The 7,500-nt window shown below is 39.8% G+C and overlaps 8 non-coding genes across 8 annotated transcripts; all 8 read left to right on the top strand.

Annotated features, from left to right (window-relative positions):
- The first annotated feature begins 177 nt into the window (after positions 1-177).
- On the top strand, positions 178-250 carry TRNAR-CCU (transfer RNA arginine (anticodon CCU)). Its single transcript has one exon. It is a non-coding gene; the product is annotated as a tRNA-Arg (tRNA).
- A 1,515-nt stretch (positions 251-1,765) lies between these two features.
- TRNAR-CCU (transfer RNA arginine (anticodon CCU)) lies at positions 1,766-1,838 on the top strand. Its single transcript has one exon. It is a non-coding gene; the product is annotated as a tRNA-Arg (tRNA).
- A 647-nt stretch (positions 1,839-2,485) lies between these two features.
- On the top strand, positions 2,486-2,558 carry TRNAR-UCG (transfer RNA arginine (anticodon UCG)). The gene has a single exon. It is a non-coding gene; the product is annotated as a tRNA-Arg (tRNA).
- A 1,520-nt stretch (positions 2,559-4,078) lies between these two features.
- Positions 4,079-4,151, top strand: TRNAR-UCG (transfer RNA arginine (anticodon UCG)). Its single transcript has one exon. It is a non-coding gene; the product is annotated as a tRNA-Arg (tRNA).
- Positions 4,152-4,946: 795 nt separating this feature from the next.
- TRNAR-CCU (transfer RNA arginine (anticodon CCU)) lies at positions 4,947-5,019 on the top strand. The gene has a single exon. It is a non-coding gene; the product is annotated as a tRNA-Arg (tRNA).
- Positions 5,020-5,666: 647 nt separating this feature from the next.
- TRNAR-UCG (transfer RNA arginine (anticodon UCG)) lies at positions 5,667-5,739 on the top strand. The gene has a single exon. It is a non-coding gene; the product is annotated as a tRNA-Arg (tRNA).
- A 795-nt stretch (positions 5,740-6,534) lies between these two features.
- Positions 6,535-6,607, top strand: TRNAR-CCU (transfer RNA arginine (anticodon CCU)). The gene has a single exon. It is a non-coding gene; the product is annotated as a tRNA-Arg (tRNA).
- Positions 6,608-7,254: 647 nt separating this feature from the next.
- Positions 7,255-7,327, top strand: TRNAR-UCG (transfer RNA arginine (anticodon UCG)). Its single transcript has one exon. It is a non-coding gene; the product is annotated as a tRNA-Arg (tRNA).
- Positions 7,328-7,500: the final 173 nt, after the last annotated feature.

The following is a 7,500-nucleotide window of genomic DNA, read 5'->3' as shown; positions in this document are numbered from 1 at the left end:
TAAAATTGCAAAGTCTCCATTATAGCATAGAAGAGAGCGTTAAAGTCGGGGATGGAAGAGGATGAAAATGGGAAGTTTACTTATAGAGAGAAGTGAGAAATGCCCTGTGTGCACAAACCGGTGTCTGACCATAGAATACATTTAAATAATGCCTCTAGAAAAGAGCTATGCATGTGTGCCTCAGTGGCCTAATGGATAAGGCACTGGCCTCCTAAGCCAGGGATTGTGGGTTCAAGTCCCATCTGAGGTGATAACAAAAATCCTCCCTCTTTCTTTTCCAGAAAATTAGGTAGATTTATTACATGCTTCCTCTCGGAAGTTTATGAGGTATTAGGTACTTTGAAACGGTCCCATTTTACTTGTGTACACTTCACAGTCATGTTAGTGTTCTGAAACTGCAAAGTAGATTTTTAAATGCCTATTTTTGTGAGATGCATTTTCGACCGGCCAGAACATATTCCTTTGGAAAAAATTATATGAATTGGATTGGTGTGAATCTTGTTTCTAGAGGTGGTGACAGGCTTTCAGCTACTTGAATAGGTCAAGCCAGGATTCATAAAACTTATACAACCTATGTGAGTGTGAAAAATTAGCATATGCAGGAAGGAGCAATTTGTACTACTTTCAAAACAGTTTCACTCCACGTCTGGAAACGTCCAGAGCTATGTAGAGCATACAAATGAGCTTTAAACTCATGAGGAAAGAGGTTTGTATGGAAAAAGGAAAACAAAAGCATATCGTACTCATAAAATTCTCAATATATAGATTCCAAAAAAGTGCTTCCAGCGAAAAGAGCTGAAAGAACACTATGGGATGTAAACCTGAATACCTTTCAATAATATGTTCTCCATCCATGCATACCACCTACATGATAAAAATCATGTCAGGTGGACGGATGACCGTGTGGCCTAATGGATAAGGCGTCTGACTTTGGATCAGAAGATTGAGGGTTAAAGTCCCTTCGTGGTCATTTTTGGCCAATGGTCACACAATCTGCTTTACATTCAGAGTGGAAAAAGTCTTTTCCAATACTCTTGTAGTCCTCACTTTCTCAGTACTAATCATTAATAAAGTGGAGTACATACTGTAAACTCATTCAGGTTGCATCTTCAGTCTAACTACTTGTGCATTTTAGTGGCATTAAAAAGTGCTTCTATGCCGACGCACTGAATAAGTAATAGGTTTGCAGAATTTTGACGTGACAGAATGGGTTTTTAGCTTAAGTGTGTGTAGAAGAACTGCAAGGTGTGTGCCTATGTGTGCATAGAGTGGTACATGTGTAAAATCTGTATGATTTGGGCAGTTAAAGTGCTGATTTTGCCTCCGAGTAAGAAAAGTACTACACAAAATGTATAAAGGATCGGCACATTGGCTGCCTTTGCTGATGCCCCCGTTGCCTAATTTGAAGTGCAATGGTTAAGTTGCAGAGTGTGGTTGAACTTGGTTAGGAGACTTAGTGCCTCTTTCCATGTCCTACTGATGATAAGGATGGCTTGATACCATTTTCTAAGCCCAGTATATTGAGAAAAGAAGTAAGTGAAGAAGAAGTGTGGAGTCGAAAGTGGTTCTCCAATTTCTCTCCACTTGCTAAAATTGCAAAGTCTCCATTATAGCATAGAAGAGAGCGTTAAAGTCGGGGATGGAATAGGATGAAAATGGGAAGTTTACTTATAGAGAGAAGTGAGAAATGCCCTGTGTGCACACACCGGTGTCTGACCATAGAATACATTTAAATAATGCCTCTAGAAAAGTGCTATGCATGTGTGCCTCAGTGGCCTAATGGATAAGGCACTGGCCTCCTAAGCCAGGGATTGTGGGTTCGAGTCCCATCTGAGGTGTTAACAAAAATCCTCCCTCTTTCTTTTCCAGAATATTAGGTAGATTTATTACATGCTTCCTCTCATAAGTTTATGAGGGATTAGGTACTTTGAAACGGTCCCATTTTACTTGTGTACACTTCACAGTCATGTTAGTGTTCTGAAACTGCAAAGTAGATTTTTAAATGCCTATTTTTGTGAGATGCATTTTCGACCGGCCAGAACATATTCCTTTGGAAAAAATGATATGAATTGGATTGGTGTGAATCTTGTTTCTAGAGGTGGTGACAGGCTTTCAGCTACTTGAATAGGTCAAGCCAGGATACATAAAACGTATACAACCTATGTGAGTTTGAAAAATTAGCATATGCAGGAAGGAGCAATTTGTACTACTTTCAAAACAGTTTCACTCCACGTCTGGAAACGTCCAGAGCTATGTAGAGCATACAAATGAGCTTTAAACTCATGAGGAAAGAGGTTTGTATGGAAAAAGGAAAACAAAAGCATATCGTACTCATAAAATTCTCAATATATAGATTCCAAAAAAGTGCTTCCAGCGAAAAGAGCTGAAAGAACACTATGGGATGTAAACCTGAATACCTTTCAATAATATGTTCTCCATCCATGCATACCACCTACATGATAAAAATCATCTCAGGTGGACGGTTGACCGCGTGGCCTAATGGTTAAGGCGTCTGACTTCGGATCAGAAGATTGAGGGTTCGAGTCCCTTCGTGGGCGTTTTTGGCCAATGGTCACACAATCTGCTTTACATTCAGAGTGGAAAAAGTATTTTCCAATACTCTTGTAGTCCTCACTTTCTCATTACTAATCATTAATAAAGTGGAGTACATACTGTAAACTCATTCAGGTTGCATCTTCAGTCTAACTACTTGTGCATTTTAGTGGCATTAAAAAGTGCTTCTATGCCGACGCACTGAATATGTAATAGGTTTGCAGAATTTTGACGTGACAGAATGGGTTTTGAGCTTAAGTGTGTGTAGAAGAACTGCAAGGTGTGTGCCTATGTGTACATAGAGTGCTACATTGGTAAAATCTGTATGATTTGGGCAGTTAAAGTGCTGATGTTGCCTCCGAGTAAGAAAAGTACTACACAAAATGTATAAAGGATCGGCACATTGGCTGCCTTTGCTGATGCCCCCGTTGCCTAATTTGTAGTGCAATGGTTAAGTTGCAGAGTGTGGTTGAACTTGGTTAGGAGACTTAGTGCCTCTTTCCGTGTCCTACTGATGATAAGGATGGCTTGATACCATTTTCTAAGCCCAGTATATTGAGAAAAGAAGTAAGTGAAGAAGAAGTGTGGAGTCGAAAGTGGTTCTCCAATTTCTCTCCACTTGCTAAAATTGCAAAGTCTCCATTATAGCATAGAAGAGAGCGTTAAAGTCGGGGATGGAAGAGGATGAAAATGGGAAGTTTACTTATAGAGAGAAGTGAGAAATGCCCTGTGTGCACACACCGGTGTCTGACCATAGAATACATTTAAATAATGCCTCTAGAAAAGAGCTATGCATGTGTGACTCAGTGGCCTAATGGATAAGGCACTGGACTCCTAAGCCAGGGATTGTGGGTTCAAGTCCCATCTGAGGTGATAACAAAAATCCTCCCTCTTTCCTTTCCAGAAAATTAGGTAGATTTATTACATGCTTCCTCTCAGAAGTTTGTGAGGGATTAGGTACTTTGAAACGGTCCCATTTTACTTGTGTACACTTCACAGTCATGTTAGTGTTCTGAAACTGCAAAGTAGATTCTTAAATGCCTATTTTTGTGAGATGCATTTTCGACCGGCCAGAACATATTCCTTTGGAAAAAATGATATGAATTGGATTGGTGTGAATCTTGTTTCTAGAGGTGGTGACAGGCTTTCAGCTACTTGAATAGGTCAAGCCAGGATTCATAAAACTTATACAACCTATGTGAGTGTGAAAAATTAGCATATGCAGGAAGGAGCAATTTGTACTACTTTCAAAACAGTTTCACTCCACGTCTGGAAACGTCCAGAGCTATGTAGAGCATACAAATGAGCTTTAAAGTCATGATGAAAGAGGTTTGTATGGAAAAAGGAAAACAAAAGCATATCGTACTCATAAAATTCTCAATATATAGATTCCAAAAAAGTGCTTCCAGCGAAAAGAGCTGAAAGAACACTATGGGATGTAAACCTGAATACCTTTCAATAATCCATGCATACCACCATCCATGCATACCACCTACATGATAAAAATCACCTCAGGTGGACGGATGACCGCGTGGCCTAATGGATAAGGCGTCTGACTTCGGATCAGAAGATTGAGGGTTCGAGTCCCTTCGTGGTCGTTTTTGGCCAATGGTCACACAATCTGCTTTACATTCAGAGTGGAAAAAGTCTTTTCCAATACTCTTGTAGTCCTCACTTTCTCAGTACTAATCATTAATAAAGTGGAGTACATACTGTAAACTCATTCAGGTTGCATCTTCAGTCTAACTACTTGTGCATTTTAGTGGCATTAAAAAGTGCTTCTATGCCGACGCACTGAATATGTAATAGGTTTGCAGAATTTTGACGTGACAGAATGGGTTTTTAGCTTAAGTGTGTGTAGAAGAACTGCAAGGTGTGTGCCTATGGGTGCATAGAGTGGTACATGTGTAAAATCTGTATGATTTGGGCAGTTAAAGTGCTGATTTTGCCTCCGAGTAAGAAAAGTACTACACAAAATGTATAAAGGATCGGCACATTGGCTGCCTTTGCTGATGCCCACGTTGCCTAATTTGTAGTGCAATGGTTAAGTTGCAGAGTGTGGTTGAACTTGGTTAGGAGACTTAGTGCCTCTTTCCGTGTCCTACTGATGATAAGGATGGCTTGATACCATTTTCTAAGCCCAGTATATTGAGAAAAGAAGTAAGTGAAGAAGAAGTGTGGAGTCGAAAGTGGTTCTCCAATTTCTCTCCACTTGCTAAAATTGCAAAGTCTCCATTATAGCATAGAAGAGAGCGTTAAAGTCGGGGATGGAAGAGGATGAAAATGGGAAGTTTACTTATAGAGAGAAGTGAGAAATGCCCTGTGTGCACACACCGGTGTCTGACCATAGAATACATTTAAATAATGCCTCTAGAAAAGAGCTATGCATGTGTGCCTCAGTGGCCTAATGGATAAGGCACTGGCCTCCTAAGCCAGGGATTGTGGGTTTGAGTCCCATCTGAGGTGATAACAAAAATCCTGCCTCTTTCTTTTCCAGAAAATTAGGTAGATTTATTACATGCTTCCTCTCAGAATTTTATGAGGGATTAGGTACTTTGAAACTGTCCCGTTTTACTTGTGTACACTTCACAGTCATGTTAGTGTTCTGAAACTGCAAAGTAGATTTTTAAATGCCTATTTTTGTGAGATGCATTTTCGACCGGCCAGAACATATTCCTTTGGAAAAAATGATATGAATTGGATTGGTGTGAATCTTGTTTCTAGAGGTGGTGACAGGCTTTCAGCTACTTGAATAGGTCAAGCCAGGATTCATAAAACTTATACAACCTATGTGAGTGTGAAAAATTAGCAGATGCAGGAAGGAGCAATTTGTACTACTTTCAAAACAGTTTCACTCCACGTCTGGAAACGTCCAGAGCTATGTAGAGCATACAAATGAGCTTTAAAGTCATGATGAAAGAGGTTTGTATGGAAAAAAGAAAACAAAAGCATATCGTACTCATAAAATTCTCAATATATAGATTCCAAAAAAGTGCTTCCAGCGAAAAGAGCTGAAAGAACACTATGGGATGTAAACCTGAATACCTTTCAATAATATGTTCTCCATCCATGCATACCACCTACATGATAAAAATCATCTCAGGTGGACGGATGACCGCGTGGCCTAATGGATAAGGCGTCTGACTTCGGATCAGAAGATTGAGGGTTCGAGTCCCTTCGTGGTCGTTTTTGGCCAATGGTCACACAATCTGCTTTACATTCAGAGTGGAAAAAGTATTTTCCAATACTTTTGTAGTCCTCACTTTCTCATTACTAATCATTAATAAAGTGGAGTACATACTGTAAACTCATTCAGGTTGCATCTTCAGTCTAACTACTTGTGCATTTTAGTGGCATTAAAAAGTGCTTCTATGCCGACACACTGAATATGTAATAGGTTTGCAGAATTTTGACGTGACAGAATGGGTTTTTAGCTTAAGTGTGTGTAGAAGAACTGCAAGGTGTGTGCCTATGTGTGCATAGAGTGCTACATGTGTAAAATCTGTATGATTTGGGCAGTAAAAGTGCTGATTTTGCCTCCGAGTAAGAAAAGTACTACACAAAATGTATAAAGGATCGGCACATTGGCTGCCTTTGCTGATGCCCCCGTTGCCTAATTTGTAGTGCAATGGTTAAGTTGCAGAGTGTGGTTGAACTTGGTTAGGAGACTTAGTGCCTCTTTCCGTGTCCTACTGATGATAAGGATGGCTTGATACCATATTCTAAGCCCAGTATATTGAGAAAAGAAGTAAGTGAAGAAGAAGTGTGGAGTCGAAAGTGGTTCTCCAATTTCTCTCCACTTGCTAAAATTGCAAAGTCTCCATTATAGCATAGAAGAGAGCGTTAAAGTCGGGGATGGAAGAGGATGAAAATGGGAAGTTTACTTATAGAGAGAAGTGAGAAATGCCCTGTGTGCACACACCGGTGTCTGACCATAGAATACATTTAAATAATGCCTCTAGAAAAGAGCTATGCATGTGTGCCTCAGTGGCCTAATGGATAAGGCACTGGCCTCCTAAGCCAGGGATTGTGGGTTCGAGTCCCATCTGAGGTGATACCAAAAATCCTCCCTCTTTCTTTTCCAGAAAATTAGGTAGATTTATTACATGCTTCCTCTCGGAAGTTTATGAGGGATTAGGTACTTTGAAACTGTCCCATTTTACTTGTGTACACTTCACAGTCATGTTAGTGTTCTGAAACTGCAAAGTAGATTTTTAAATGCCTATTTTTGTGAGATGCATTTTCGACCGGCCAGAACATATTCTTTTGGAAAAAATGATTTGAATTGGATTGGTGTGAATCTTGTTTCTAGAGGTGGTGACAGGCTTTCAGCTACTTGAATAGGTCAAGCCAGGATTCATAAAACTTATACAACCTATGTGAGTGTGAAAAATTAGCATATGCAGGAAGGAGCAATTTGTACTACTTTCAAAACAGTTTCACTCCACGTCTGGAAACGTCCAGAGCTAAGTAGAGCATACAAATGAGCTTTAAACTCATGAGGAAAGAGGGTGGAATGGAAAAAGGAAAACAAAAGCATATCGTACTCATAAAATTCTCAATATATAGATTCCAAAAAAGTGCTTCCAGCGAAAAGAGCTGAAAGAACACTATGGGATGTAAACCTGAATACCTTTCAATAATATGTTCTCCATCCATGCATACCACCTACATGATAAAAATCATCTCAGATGGACGGATGACCGCGTGGCCTAATGGATAAGGCGTCTGACTTCGGATCAGAAGATTGAGGGTTCGAGTCCCTTCGTGGTTGTTTTTGGCCAATGGTCACACAATCTGCTTTACATTCAGAGTGGAAAAAGTCTTTTCCAATACTCTTGTAGTCCTCACTTTCTCATTACTAATCATTAATAAAGTGGAGTACATACTGTAAACTCATTCAGGTTGCATCTTCAGTCTAACTACTTGTGCATTTTAGTGGCATTA

The sequence above is a fragment of the Triturus cristatus genome, chromosome 4_1 (assembly GCF_964204655.1).
Source record: "Triturus cristatus chromosome 4_1, aTriCri1.1, whole genome shotgun sequence".
NCBI lineage: Eukaryota > Metazoa > Chordata > Amphibia > Caudata > Salamandridae > Triturus > Triturus cristatus.
This window is presented reverse-complemented; position numbering and strand designations above follow the sequence as displayed.